The following is a 13010-nucleotide window of genomic DNA, read 5'->3' as shown; positions in this document are numbered from 1 at the left end:
TTGGTAAATGAATTTGGCTATGAGTTACCTTGAATTTTGCTCTCATGGCTACTACCTGAAGACACCAATCTCTGGCTTTCTAAGTCCATTAAGTGAACAGCAGAGTTTGGGGTCAAGCTGAAGAGCCTGCCCCAGAGTTGTCATGCTTTTGCCAGCCACTGTATGCCTAAGTCCAAGGCTGGTGAGGGCAGAGAAGACGCTGGGTGTGATTCGGTCTGGCCCTCTGACATCCCGTTGTCTGACCGCCTTGCTCTCTCAGCCACGCTGCCTTCCTGAAACCCTCGTGCACCGTGCTGTATTCCTCCATGTTCAAATGCATCCCACTTCTCCAACTCCTGACTCTAATTTTCCTCCTGACAGATATGTCTCTTTACTATAATAAATCCAGCCCACATCTCAGCATCCTAGAAATTGATTGCATTGTCTAGTGAGGCGTGAGAAATTTGTGCTTGAGGGTAAGGGTCACTGTAAGAACATTTAAATGTTTAAAATGAGACGACAAGAATCACACGCGTTTCCAGAGGAGGCAGTCCTAATGGGTTTCTGAACGCACAAATGACAGCTTGTGTGAAGCTTTTAAAGTGCTTTCCTGCTAACTCTGAACGACCCGCGTTTGTTTTCTTTGAGGTTTTTTAAATGGAATTGCAACATTTCATTGTGCTCACCAGAGCAGTGAACTGAATACAAAGTGTCAGGCTTTAAAAAAGAAAGCCAGCGAACTGGCTGCATGAAATACAATATTATTATTATTATTATTTTGTTTGTTTTTCCTCTATGGCATTTAATGCTCTTATAAGAGATTAAAGTGACCTCTCCTTAGAGCCTGCCTGCCATTCTTCCTTCCTTCCTATCTTCCTACCTTCCTTCCTTCCTTCCTTCAACCCTCCCTCTCTCCGTCCCTGCCTCCCTTCCTGCCTCCCTTCCTGCCTTCCTTCCCCCGCCACCGTTCCCCGCCCCCTTCTTTCTCTGCAGGTCTTGCTACCTGGCAGCCCCCTCCTACCACTTCCCAGGTGTCATGCCCAGGCCGCCACTTGGGGGCAGGCTGGTGCCTCCTTCCTTTCTCATCGCCATTTTCTCTGCCTTCACCCTCACACAGGATTTTGAGGTTGTTGACCTGGTTTTTGGTGCCTTTTGTAACAGAATGCTCATTACTAGTCGCAGCAGTTTCCTAAAAGGAAAACGAAATGCCTCATTCTTAACATATCAATAGTACACCCTGCTGGAGCATCAAGGCTCAGAGGCAGGTAGGCAGTTAAGGCAGCCGCAAAGACCGCAAGTTTTTCAAAAGGACACATTGGGTTGGGAAGAAAAACTCCATGTTTAATACCTCAAATGGTTCTGAAGCAGCAAGTTCTCCGGTTCTTTGGCCAGCGCTCTTTCCTGTAATCGTCCTGAAATAAGATCCAGTCTGTATTCTGAAGGATGGTCACATTTTAATGAAGCTCTCGAAATGACAAATACCAACAAAAATAACTTAATAGAAAAAGGAAATCACATAATCACATTTCTTTTCCGTTTTCAACTCCTGAAATGGCCTCAATATTAAGGAAGGAAAAAAAAATCATAATCCTCTTTCAAAGTTTAATATAAATTCATTTAAACACAGGAAGAAACAGCTTGCTCTTCCATCCTCACTAGGCAATTTAATTAATGGGCAAACAGCCTGATGGTGGATTTTTCTGATACAATGCATGAAATGAATAAGATCCATCTTTGCACATAGCTCTTTGGCATGTCACCCTGGCTGTGTTACAGTAACAGAACCGAGTCATATGGTTCCTGGAAAGTAATTATTTGGCAGAGACCTACCCTTGGATGAGTCCACACAGAGAAAGTACTCAGGTGGCCCTCGCTTGTGCCAGGGCATGGGATGGAAGGCAGAGAGTGTGCGTTGAAGGTATGTGTGATGGTTTAATGTGCCTGAGGAGGGGAGGGAGGCGGTGTTGAGGGAACATAGACCTGCTAGAGCAAGGTTGTATTTCATAACTACTTCCTCTGTTAAACAGTCTGTTTTGACAATTCACTCATTAGCCATTGGATGCACACTGCCTACTGTGTGTCAGCACTGAGCAAAGAGTTTTGCCTAAGAGGAAAACCTTGGTTTTTCGAGACAGGGTTTCTCTGTGTAGCCCTAGCTGTCCTGGAACTCACTCTGTAGACTGGGACAGCTTCAAACTTACAGAGATCCACCTGCCGCTGCCTCCAGAGTGCTGGGATTAAAGGCGTGCACCACCACACCTGGCTAAAAGATAAACTTTTTGAAATTTTTTAAAAAGCTGGGTAGTGGCACATGCCTTTAATCCCTGTACTGGATCTCCATGAGTTCAAGGTCAGCATGGTCTATAGAGTGAGCTCCAGGACAGCCAATTATATACCTGTCTCAGGGAAAAAAATAAAAATAAAAGAATTATTTTTAAAAAAAAAAGGAGGGGCCTATGCCTTTGGTAAGGGTCCATCTCAAATTTGGAAGTTTTCAGGTGTTGTTTTTTTAGAAGTTGCTTAACAAATGTATACGGCACTTATAGCCATCCAATGGGTTTGTCTGGCAACCTTCAAAGCTCCAAGTATATTAAAGTGTTGGAGCCAGGTGTGGTGGTGCACGCCTTTAATCCCAGCACTTGGGAGGCAGAGGCAGGCAGATTTCTGTAAGCTTGAGGCCAGCCTGGTCTACACAAGGGAATCCAGAACAGCCAGGGCTACACAGAGAAACCCTGTCTTGAAAAACAAAAACCAAACCAAAAACATAGCTGGGTGGGGTGGTGCACGCCTTTAATCCCAGCACTAGGGAGGCAGAGGCAGGCAGATCAATGTGAATTCAAGGTCAGTCTGGCCTACAAAGTGAGTCCAGGACAGCCAAGGTAACATTGAGGAAACCCTGTCTTGAAAAACCAAAAAGCACACAAACAAACAAATAGTGTTGGGAAGTAGCTTTTAGATCCCAATTTATTGGCAACATGGTAAAGATTATACAGATAGTGTAAAAGAGATAAGACAGTAGAGGCACTGCTCTTTTTTTGTTCTTGTTTTTTGTTTTTGGCTTTTTCAAGATAGGGTTTCTCTGTGTAGCCTTGGCTGTGCTAGACTCGCTTTGTAGACCAGATTGGCCTCGAACTGCCTCTGCCTCCCGAGTGCTGGCATTAAAGGCATACACCATCACGCCTGGCCAAGGCACTGCTTTTAAAACTCCCTAAGATCACCCTCAATGTTAAGAGTTTGAATCAACTGGAGAAGAGTTCAAGGATTTTCTGGAAGCCTTTCCAGGACTCCTAAAAAGGATTGGGCAGGCGTCAAGCCCCAGCTCAGACTCTGAGTGAATAAAGTTTGCTCTGTTCTCACCTCTGAGCCTTACACCAATAACTACACCTCAGTGTCTCTGCCTAGGTCTAGGCCAAACAAGAACCCCAAACACATGCGGTGATTTATAAATTAACAGAACTGCCCTTCGCACCAGCGTTGTGGATTCCAGGTTCCTGTCCACCGCTGGCTATCAGCATAAACAACTCCTCCATGGAACTTCTGAAGGGTCCTAGGATTTTGTTCTCTAAGAAGACCACGTCCAGGAGACTGAAGATTCTTGCTTGTGCTCACACATCCCATACAAGTCACTAGCATGTGCAGGAAGGAGCTGGTCAGATTCTCAGCTGGCGCTCTGTCTGCCCCTTGCAGCACCCAGCACTCATAGATAGGGTGCCTGGGTGGGTGGGACTCCAGTGAGGAGTCGGATTACTTTTGGCAATCTGCTCTCATTAGGTGAATTTTGTACAATAGAGATCCAGGCTTCCTCACCATCATACAGTGATTGTGGCTGAAGGTCGTCAGACCGGCCACTGGAGGAGGGAAAAGCGACTCTACCAAAGGGTACTTCAGTAGTTACTCCTACGGCCAGCATTGCCCAGTAGCTTTCCATGCAGACCCGGTCTAGGTGTCTATCCAGCTTGACTCATGAGCTTTCAAGGAGCATCCTGCAGGATCAAAGAGTGTAGAACAAGCAGAGCACGCCTCTTTCCCACTCTCCCTAGCCTGACAAGTCTTTGGACTTTATTTATTTTTTTATATGCAAAACAGAGAGGTAGTACTTGTGACTTCTAATGTCCCTTTTAGCTCTAACTTTTTATCTTTGTATATGTGAAAGCCAAAGAAAATATTTCAAGCAGGAGCTAGTGACTCCCCATCCTAGGGAACCAATGCTAAAAGTTTTTTTGAGTAAAAACATCAGGTGGTTGAGGTTTATAAAGAGAAGCCATGGAAAACTGGGCGTGGTTAATCCCAGCACTCAGGAGGAAGAGGTAGGAGGATCCCTGAGTTCAAGGCCAGCCTGGTCTACAAAGCAAGTCCTTGGACAGCCAGGATTGTTACATAGAGAAACCCTGTCTCAAAAAAACTACCCCCCCCCAAAAAACCCAAAACAAAACAAAAAACAAAAAACCCCAAAACAATAACAACAAAAAGAAACAGAGAAGCCATGGACGCTGCATCAGAAAACGCGTATTCTAAGCCACCTACCACAGTGAGGATCTTGAAGGTCCCCAAAGGCTTATGTGTTCAAAGCTTGGCTCCCAGCCCGTAGTCCTATTAGATTATGCTGGAACCTTTAGAAGGCGTGGTCTAATGCAATGAAATTGCATCACTGGGGTGTGCGCTGAGTTCAGTTGGGGTGAGCTGCTTCCTTCACTGTGTGCTTGCCACCTTTATGAACTGTGTTGCCACAGGCCACTGGGCCAAGTGACCATGGGCAGAAGTCCCTGACACTGTGAGCCAAAATAACTATCCCCCCCTTACTCTTCCTCTCTCTCTCCCCTCTCTTCTGTCTCTGTCTGTCTGTCTGTCTGTCTCTCTCTCTCTGGGGTACCCCTCCCCTTTTCATTCTCTCCCCATGCTCACTTAATAAAGCTCACATATTCTAAACAACAACAACAAAACCCAAACCGTAGCCAGGTGTGGTGGCACAGGCCTTTAATCTCAGTACTCGGGAGGCAGGGGCAGGCAGATAGATCACTGTGAATTCAAAGCCAGTCTGGTCTACAAAGCAAGTCTAGGACAGCCAAGGATGCACAGAGAAACCCTGTCTGGAAAAACCAAAACCAAAACCAAAACAAAACAAAAAAACCTTTTCTCTTATTCAAGACAGTTATCAACGATGTTTTGTCATAGTAACAGAAAGGTGACTCACTACCAAAGAAACACTGTATTCTAATTCTAAGTCTCCTGGGTACTTGAAGTAATTGGGGGAGATTCATGATTATGGAGCCGAGTTCAAATGTTGATTTCACTTGTCAGCTGGGTGACTTTGCGCAAGTAACTTTTCTGAATCTGTTACTCCATCAGCAAATGAGAATGAACAACATGCCACTGGACAATAGCTTATGGTTCAGAGACACAGAGCTTAAAATGTGTTGAGCACTTGGCGCACTAAGAGAAAAAAAAAAAAAAATATATATATATATATATATATATATATATATATATATATATATATATATATATATCAGCAGCTTTTCTAAGGTCTTTTAGGGAGGGGGAAGTAATTTATCTTGAGTTCCAGCTTTGTGACAGAAACTTCCATGACTGTATCATTTAATCCATATGAAGCGACTGCTGTTTTCTAAATTTAACCTACAATCTCTTTTCCCAGATGTAAAATGAATATAATAATACCTTTGCTACCTAGCCTGAAGAATTCTTATGAGGATTAAAAGACTCATGCATGAAAGGACTTTGCAAATTGCCAATTTTTTTCTATAAATGTGAACATAATAGCTATTGTCTTAAGAAATACTACGTCCTAACATGAAAAGAATTTCCCATCACCCCACATACGCTTATGCAGATTCCATTTGCCCATTTATTCAGAATATGGTTGCTGCTGAGAGACTTTATAATCAGGGCACCAACATAACTCCTAGGAAGCTAATGTGGATGGTTAAAAAGAGCTGAGCCTCCAGGTGGTGATGACACCCACCTGTAATCCCAGCCCTCAGGAAGGCAGAGGCAGGTGGATCTCTGTGAGTTAGAGGCCAGCCTGGCAGCCTGGTCTACAAAGTGAGTCCAGGACAGCCAAGAGTATACAGAGAAACCTTATCCTGAAAAGGCAAAATAAAACAACAACAAAAACAACAGGAGAGAGAGAGAGAGAGAGAGAGAGAGAGAGAGAGAGAGAGAGAGAGAGAGAGAACCCACTGAGTTGACCTTGTAGTAGAAAGACAAAGGATCAATTTAAGAAGAAAAGATAGAAAGGAGAGTTTTTGTTTTTGTTTTTGTTTTACGATTTTATTTATTTATTTTATGTGTTACACCTGCATGTACACCTGCAGGCCAGAAGAGGGCATCAGATTCCAGTATAGATGGCTGTGAGCCACCATGTGGTTGCTGGGAATTGAACTCAGGACCTTTGGAAGAACAGACAGTGCCCTTATCTGCTGAGCCATCTCTCCAGCCCCAAAAGGAGAGGTTTTTAAAAATAAAATTTGTCTATTTTCATTTTGTGTGTACTTTGCCTCACATATATATGTGCACTACATATGTGCAATGCCAGCCAGGTGTGATGGCGCACACCTTTAATCCCAGCACATGGGAGGTAGAGGCAGGTGGATCACTGTGAGTTTCAGGGCAGCTTGGTCTACAAAAATGAGTCCAGGACAGCCAAGTCTACACAGAGAAACCCTCTCTCGAAAAACCAAAAGAAAAAAAAAAAAAACAGAACAAAACATAGGTGCAATGTTTATGAGGCCAAGATAGGATGCTGGCTCCTCAGGAACTAAAAGTTATGGACGTTTGTGAGCCCCCATGTAGATGCTCGAACTGAACCCAGGTCCTTTTAACCATTGAGCTACGATTCCAGTTCCAGGGGAGACATTTTATGCAAAGGAAAAAGGATGAAAATGAAAACAGAAAATAATCTTAAACTGGCCTGGAACTCATGAAAATCCTCCTGCCTCAGCCTCCCAAGTGCTGGGATTACTGGCATGAACCAATACACCCAGCAAAATCAATATCAACAACACAACTCTTTTTGTTTGGTTGGTTTTGGTTTTGGCTTTTTGAGACAGGGTTTCTCTGTGTAGGTCTGGCTGTCCTAGAACTCACTCTGTAGACCAGGTTGGCCATCAGATGATTCACCTGCTTCTGCCTTTGGAGTGCTGGGATTAAAGTTGTGCACCACCATACCTAGCAAGTACTGACTTTTTTAAAGAGAGATTTTATTTATTATGTATACAGTGCTCTGCCTGCAGGCTAGAAGAGGGCACCAGATCTCATTATAGATGGTTGTGAGCCATCATGTGGTTGCCAGGAACTAAACTCAGGACCTTTTGGAAGAGCAGCTGGTGCTCTTAACCTCTGATCCCTCTCTCCAGCCCCACCCCCACCCCTTTTTTTGAGACAGGGTTTCTCTGTGTAGCCTTGGCTGTCTTGGATTCACTTTATAGACCAGGCTGGCCTCGAACTCACAGAGATTCACTTGCCTCTGCCTCCATGAGGGCTGGGATTGCAGGCGTATTCCACTGTGCCCAGCATGTATGCATGTATACATTCCAAGGATGTAGCAAGTGTGTAAATTAAAAGGTTAAGGAATCTGTTTCTAGGTGATGACACTGCTGATCAATACAGGGAACAAACAAGTTATTTAATAAACAAACCAATTACACAGGATGTTAGAAGGCTTCAAGTGCCAAGGGGGAAAATGGTGGAGCAGGTAGGGTGATGTAGAGTGACAGAAGCATGGCTGTAGGTAGCAAATAAGGAACAGAGGGGTCAAATGGGGTTATGTTGAGAAGGTAACATCTATGCAAAGGCTTGCAGAAGGTGTAGGCGTGAGTCAAGCAGATACACAGAGATGAGCATTAGGCAGAATAAACAGGTGGTGAGGAGCCGTTCCCACTCCAACCTGCAGCATTAACACCCAAGGGCTGTTTCACTGATGGGCCCAGCACTGCCTTGTCGGGGCATTCTGCTGTTTCCAAAATTGAAGAGCCTCTGAACTGAAGCAAACATCTAGTTGACTTGTGCCAAGCTTGTACCGGGCTTGTCTGAGACCAACACAGCTGGAGTGAAACAAGTGGGGGGGGGGGGGGGGCGGGGGGGAGGGGCTGGGGGGTAGTAGCAGGTGAGGTGAGGTCCTGAGAGGCTCAGTTGAAGCCTCCCTTGCTAGGTTTTGCATTTGGTACTGATGGTCCACCTATGTTGTAATTTAGGCTCTCACCCGAGGGGGGAAAAGTAGATGGTAACATTAGCTAACCCAGCTTAGGGAACATGACAAGAGGCTCCAATCATAGACTAGAGGAAAGAGTATGTTACAGCGGAGGAGCCAAACACCTCACTATAATTAACTGCTTTATCAGCTGCTTTGAAAACCTATCATTGAGAATTTCCCAAAAGAAAAAGACTTGGGTTTCCCAGTTGAGACTGTTTGGAACCTGGTCGCTGGGATTTCCATAAGCTAAACTATCATTAAACATCCCTACCTTTCAAGGGGGTCATTAGGAGTGCAAGGCCATTGGATTTAAATTTATATTTATTTTGGCTGTGACTCTCTATATAGATTTGTGTCCCTAAAGCAGGGGGAAAAAACGATGATGACATTTCTGATTTTTTTTTTTTCTTATGGTGCTGGGGATTGAACCCAGGGCACAGCACAGGCCAGACAACTAACTACTCTACCACTGAGGCATGCTCCCGGCCCAAAGAACCTTAAAAAAAAAGTATTTTCCCTCTCAAAGATTTAAGTGGGTAGAACAGCTACAGCTGCAATAAATACTTGGTCTGGATGATGGCTCTTTGTTTAATTTTCAGTTATTAAAGTTGTCTTGAGATTCTGCACAGTAAGGAGGTCTGTCTGCACCTTCACTAACTTGGCTGTCTGCAGTCTTCAGCTCTGTGCAGAGTTTTGCATCAGGAGGATGCCCCAGGAAGGTTTCGCAAGGGCAGGTCCTTCGGAAAGAGCTTCTTGAGAGAGCAATGCCTTTAATGTGGATGGGGCCCAGCTGCTCTAAACCAGGGCCCAAGAGGAGAGGGTGCCACCCAAGTGTTATGTCTGGTTTTCTTGATCGTCTTCCAGCTTGGTTCTCAGATATACCCTGGGAAGATATATGCAGGGTTCTAATTTAGGAAGATACCAGATCTCAGATTGCTTCCACACTGTGTTGGTTTCATGGACCAGATTCAGCCCTGGCATTTTCCAGAATCAGTCTTGATTGGTTCCTAGTGTTTTCTTTGCAGTGTCTCAGTATCGAGGGTCCCCTCTGAGCCTTCACCCCAACTTACCTCAAACCACAGAAGTTTCCTGTGCTTAGCCCTATCTTTCACAGTGCCTCTGCCTGGCTTCCATACACAACTCTAGCTGGCCTGTCCCCCTATATGTTTTTTACATTTATATTTATGTGTGTTGATATTTAGGCTGCATGTATGATTATACAGGGTGAGGGTGTTGGATCCTGGCATTACAGACAGTTGTGAGTTGCCACGCAGGTGCTGGGAGCCGAAACCAGGTCCTCTGGAAGAGTGGTTAGTGCTCTCAACTGCTGAGCCATCTCTCCAGCCCTGTCCACTTATGTTTTCAAGGTCAGGTCTACTCATCATTTCAAGGTCAGGCCTGGCAGCACCTTGAGTGTAAGCAGCAGTATTTAACAACACAGGACCACTGTTCGAGCTTTGTACTATGCCTGTGATCCCATCTCAAGGGTCAGAAACCATGACAGGGCATGAATAACACTCCCACTTACTCAGCAGAGCTTTGAGAAAGTCCCTCCAGGCTCCTGCACTCCTGCCAGCCTTCTGCTGCCACCAGCGATGAATCACAGAGCCTGTCACCAGGAATGTGACATTTGGGGACTCTACACATGTGACTTAAGCTAGAGAGTGGGAATGGGAGACAGAATGACACAGACATGTCCAGAACAAAAGATTAAAGAGTCACTTTACTCTTTGCCCATCCTGAAAATTGTAAGAGAAAGAAAGAAAACAAAAATACAAAAAAAGCTCTCTCCTCCAGCCCAGCAAGATGCCCAAGGGAAAGAAAGCCAAGGGGAAGAAGGTGGCCCCGGCCCCCGCTGTGGTGAAGAAACAGGAGGCCAAGAAGGTGGTCAACCCTCTGTTTGAGAAGCAGCCCAAGAACTTCGGCATCGGGCAGGACATCCAGCCCAAAAGAGATCTCACTCACTTTGCTTCGTCAAATGGCCCCACTACATCAGACTGCAGCAGCAGAGGGCCATCCTCTACAAGCGGCTCAAGGTACCTCCTGCCATTAACCAGTTCACCCAGGCCCTGGACCGGCAGACAGCTACCCAGTTGCTTAAGCTAATGCACAAGTACAGGCCAGAGACAAAGCAGGAGAAGAAGATAAGGCTGCTGGCCCGAGCGGAGAAGAAAGCCGTTGGGAAAGAGGACGTCCCGACTAAGAGACCTCCTGTCCTTCGAACAAGGGTCAATACAGTCACTACCTTGGTGGAGAACAAGAAGGCTCAGCTGGTGGTGATTGCCCATGACGTGGACCCCATTGAGCTGATGGTCTTCCTGCCTGCCCTGTGTCAAAAGATGGGGGTCTCCTACTGCATCATCAAGGGAAAGGCCAGGCTGGGGCGGCTGGTCCACAGGAAGACTTGCACCACTGTTGCCTTCACACAGGTTAACTCAGAAGACAAGGGTGCTCTGGCTAAGCTGGTGGAAGCTATCAGGACCAATTACAATGACAGATATGATGAGATCCGTCGCCACTGGGGAGGCAACGTCCTGGGTCCTAAATCTGTGGCTCACATTGCCAAGCTGGAAAAGGCAAAGGCTAACGAACTTGCCACTAAGCTGGGCTAAATGTACACTGCTAAGTTTTCTGTACATAAATATAATTATGAAATTATCTTCAAAAAATAAAAAATAAAAAAACCCAAACCATTATATTTGGCAGTGAAGAAGACAGTTCAGATGGCTGCCTGACAGGCTCACAAAACTCCGTGACTTCCCCACAACCAAAGCAAGCAGCACTTGCCCCTGCTTCCCCAATATGAGTCCCTCTCCCCCCCAAAAAAACCTTAAACCCCCCTAGTTTTGTTATATTTTGAAAATAACATAGTTGTACAAAAGCCCGTTGAACAATGCTTCGTCTATACAATGAGCTAATACGTGCTAGCTGTAATTATTATGTTTATGTCTGGCCTGTGGATAAGACCAGCACCATTTGTCCCCTCAGATTCTAAAACCTTAACACCCACCTCCACATCCGCACACACATTCAACACCAGGTCTCAGCAAATGAACAGCACCAAACCCACCACCACCACCACCCCACCTGAGGCCGCACCCCAGCACTCTAATCAGCCATGGCCACACTATGCTATTTTTTTCTTTTTTTTTCTCCCCAAAATAAAACTACTCAAGGGTGAGAAAATTAATATTAAACCTTAAATGCTAACCAAACATATTGTGGGGAGCTTGTTTGGGTCCTGATTCAGAGAAACCAACTATAAAAGGACACTTTGGAGACAGCCAGGGAAGATTAATTACAGACTGGGCAGACTAGGATGCCAAAATAAGACCGTTCATTTTGTTAGTTGGGATAATGGTGTTGTGGTTGTTCTCTTAAAGGTTAATAATATTTTGAGTGTCAAAGGTGAAATAACGTGATATCTGGGTTTTGCTGTAAGGTATCTCAGCAGATTAAAAATTTTTTAAGCCGGGCAATGGTGGTGCTCGCCTTTAATCCCAGCACTTGGGAGACAGAGGCAGGTGGATTGCTGTGAGTTCGAGGCCAGCCTGTTCTACAAAGCGAGTCCAGGACAGTCAAGGCTAACACAGAGAAACCCTGTCTCGAAAAACAAAAAAAAAAAAAAAAAAAAAATTTTTTTTTTAAAGGAACAGGTGCTTGGCCATATAGTTCAGTGGTAGAGTGCTTGCCTGTGGGCTCAAACTCCAATACAGTCAGAAGAAAAAGAAAAGAAAAGAAAAAAAAAAAAAAAAAAAAGACTAGATCAAATCAATGTGGCACAACTTAATACTGAATGTTGGTGGTAGGGCATATGGTGGCAGTTTATTGTTACTGTCTCTACTGTGGCCTTCATGAACAAGATGGTTTTGATGACCAAAAGATTTAAATAGTGGAAACTCTAGGCTGTGATGGACTGTTCAGAAGAGAGCGAAGGATGCAACGGGGATGACTAAAACCGGGACTAGAGGCAAGAGTCCTAGGGTTGAATGAGGTCTGGGGAGACTGAGTTATGGATCTCTGGAGTCTAAGGGGCTAGAGGAGCGGACTAGCATTGTGGCCAGGACTAGGAAAAGAGGCAGAACACCTTGACATAGGAAACCTACGCCGTTTACAGGTGCCATCTAGGTCCTTGTACTCTGGAATAAGAATGCCCCCCTCCCATAGGCACAGATACATGACTGATTGTTCATCAGGGAGTGGCACTACTTGAGAGGGATAGGGGGCGTGGCCTTGTTGGAGTTAGTGTGTCGCTGGGGGGTCGCTTTGAGGTTTCAAAAGCCCAAACCAGGCCCAGTGTCACCTCCTTCCTGCTGCCTGCAGATCCAGATGTAGAACTCTCAGCTCCTCCTCCAGCACCATGTCTGCCTGCGTGCCACCATGTTCCCCACCATGATGATTAATGGACTAATCTTCTGAAACCATAAGCCAGGCTCAATGAAATTCTTTCTTTTATAAAAGATGTCACAGTCATGGTGTCTCCTCACAGCAATGGAACACTGACTAAGACACTGAAAATGGTACAGCCTCTTTCTACCGGAGTACAGCTAGTCCTTGGCTAGACTGTTCTATTGAAATGGAAAATGTATAAGAGGAAAAGTTAAGACTCCCTTTGCCGCAGTGTCTGCATGCCCTAAAATGACTAGATTCCCTTAACGCTTTTTAGGAACCAGCACACTGGGAATGTTGGAGGCTAGACACAGCCTATCTCTGCTCCTAAAGGATTTCTAGTCCCTCTCTATTTAAAATTCTGTCTAGGGGCTAGAGAGATGACACAGTGATTAAGAGCACTTACTGTTCTTACAGAGGGTCTGTGTTCGGT

General features: G+C 45.2%; 1 pseudogene; it reads left to right on the top strand.

The window, feature by feature from the left end:
* The first annotated feature begins 9977 nt into the window (after window positions 1–9977).
* On the top strand, window positions 9978–10830 carry LOC127191007 (60S ribosomal protein L7a-like; annotated as a pseudogene).
* The last annotated feature ends 2180 nt before the right edge of the window (window positions 10831–13010 follow it).

This window comes from Acomys russatus, chromosome 6, assembly GCF_903995435.1.
Source record: "Acomys russatus chromosome 6, mAcoRus1.1, whole genome shotgun sequence".
NCBI lineage: Eukaryota > Metazoa > Chordata > Mammalia > Rodentia > Muridae > Acomys > Acomys russatus.
This window is presented reverse-complemented; position numbering and strand designations above follow the sequence as displayed.